Below are 2,780 nucleotides of genomic sequence, written 5' to 3'. Positions count from 1 at the left end.
AAAATCTGTATTGCAAAAGCCGTAATCAATTCAATTTAATTCAATTCAGTTTATTTGCCGGGCTCTTGGTCCACAGTCACGTAATACAGAAGGACACATAAAACCACACATCAGGACAGACCAGTACAATCACACAGGAACCCCACACACAACAAACAATAAGAAAAACCAAAAATTACAATACAAAATAATTAAACTCTATAAAGACATTTCATCCTGTGCGTTCCGAGCCTGGATGAGTACCTTGCGCTACAGACCAATGCCACCATCATGTTACTGGAGGAATCATCCAGGCGCTGTGAAAACTGGTAGATTATTTTTCTTAAAGTGCATGCAGTGTGCTTACTCCTGCATACACAACCGGGGTCATCCCTATGTTCCCCGGGTCCTATGTTCCCCGGGTCCTATGTTCCCCTCAACCCGGGAATTTAGGACCCTTTTTTTCCAAAAAGGGTTCTATGTTCCCCCCCTGCTTCCAAGTAGACTGCTGCCACAAGGCAAAGCGCAGGTTGTTGTTGCACCTCTGACAGGTTAGGGTTAGGGATGGTTTTGGGAAGGGCATAATTTGAAAACTCGGAAACGTACAAGGCGGGGAACATAGAATCCTTTGTTCCCCGGTCCAATACAAAGACAGGGGAGCATAGGACCCGGGGAACATAGGTACGCTCCCACACAACCATCTGGCTAGCACTACCACCCATGGGGACCTTAAGTAAAATTCTTAGAGCATCGTTGTATGCAAGTTGTAGTTTCTGCATACTGTTTTTTTTGTAAGACATCCAGAGATGTGCAGTGTATAGCGGTGTGCAGCATGCCTTGAACAGAGCCACTTTGACTTGTGTGGAGTAAAATGTAAATTTACGGGCTATAGTGTTTGCTTGTCACATAGCTTACAGCACTATCTGAGTATGTCATCATTCATATCATCTGTAATCCAGTGGCCTAGGTATTTTATCCTTTTGCAAGAATCAAGAGGATTATTTGACAATCTAAACATAGTTTAGTGTAGTTTAATTCTACAAATTAAAACAGCACTTTTGCTGTTATACTTAATGTCAAATTGTACACCATACTCAGAGCACACATTACAAAGCAGTTGCAGCCCCGCACTACTAGGACTGAAGGTCACAAGGTCATATGCATGCATGCATAAAATGATGGACTAGAACACCACCAATCATACATAAGCGATTACACGTCAGCACAGATAAAAGCGGAATACAAAGTAGCATACAAACATTTCGGTACTCTCGTCTAGCCCATCATCAGTGTTCCCAGTTTGAAAGTGTCAATCACAGTATACACATACATATGAATCCTACTTCTTTTAACTTCCCTACTTAATCTTCATCATTTTAAACTGTTTGAAAAGTTTTGTTTAGCCTACTGTGAATAAGGATTGAATTACAATGCACAATTAAATTAAATCTAAATCTAATTAAATTCTACTGTAACAAGTCATTTATAACATTTTGCGTATTGATAAAAATAACATTTTGACAATATTTTGGTGTATAAACAACGTGCTGAGGAAGGAAATGATTTTATTTTCCCCCATTTTGGTCCCATACTGAAAAGGTACCAAACTGTGACCCCAAAACTGAGGTACATACCGAACTGTGATTTTTGTATACCATTACACCCCTAAAAATTACTCTTTTACATCACATTACATGATATTACATATTCCAGACAACACAGAATGAGGTGTTGTTATTCTCGTGGGAGCACGTATGCTCTATGGACTTGTTGGTGAAAGGTGAATGGTGGACTTGGACCAACCTAATGGCTAGAAAATGGAACCGACTACAAGTCTGACACCCTAACCTCTTACCCATGACTGCAGACTGTGTGATGTGGTGTGATGAGTCACACTAGCAAATGTGGCCCTTTCACTTCACTTTGTCTAAAAGGTACAGCATGTCACAGACGTGAGTACACTCACATTTTTGCAGATTTGTACGTATATCTTTTCATATTTTTCAACATTAAAGAAATTTCACTTTGACACAATAAATAGTGACCCGCTAACAACATACAGAGGCCTATACAGTATAAACGGTTACATTTCTTGTTCACTAACAAAAAACAAAACAAAATACAGCCATCATTGGACATCTGAATTACAACTAAAGAAACATGCATGTCAACATTCACTGTGACTACTGAAGCAGTTAATGATATTCTACATAGGATTTCATTCAAATGTCACACCCATGTATTTTAGCCAGGTGCAAACTCAGAACGTAAAAGTTTAATTGAAAGAAAGGTTGAGGTGCACACTGATGACTTTCCTTTCGATCCCAATTCATTTCGAGACATTTCGGGCCAACACAGCCCCTTCTCAGACACTCTCTACAGGATTTTAATGTAGAGTGTACTCACTTTTGTTACATGTTGAAAAACGTTAATGGCTGTATTTTGAGTTTTTGTGAGTGAACAAGAAATATAAGCGGTTATGCTGTATGTTGTTAACAGTTCACTAATCACTGTGTCGAAGTGAAATACTTGTTGTCCTATGAAAAGGCATATTACAAATCTGCAAAAATGTGAGGGGTGTACTCACTTCTGTGTCATACTGTATTTTGGAGTAGCCAGGCCATGCTCCCCTAGTGGCACAACACCTTTGGCGTTGCAAGTCTCGAAGAGATTTTAAAGTCGATGATAATCAGGCTAATTTGGGAGTAGCCAGGACATGCCCTCCTAGTGACGCAACACCTTTGGCGTTGATGATAATCAGGCTAATTTTGGAGTAGCCTGATCATGGGTTACGATGCCCT

This window comes from Engraulis encrasicolus, chromosome 13 (assembly GCF_034702125.1).
Source record: "Engraulis encrasicolus isolate BLACKSEA-1 chromosome 13, IST_EnEncr_1.0, whole genome shotgun sequence".
In the NCBI taxonomy this organism is placed as follows: Eukaryota; Metazoa; Chordata; class Actinopteri; order Clupeiformes; family Engraulidae; genus Engraulis; species Engraulis encrasicolus.
The sequence above is the reverse complement of the archived record's forward strand: the minus strand, read 5'-3'. Positions refer to the sequence as shown.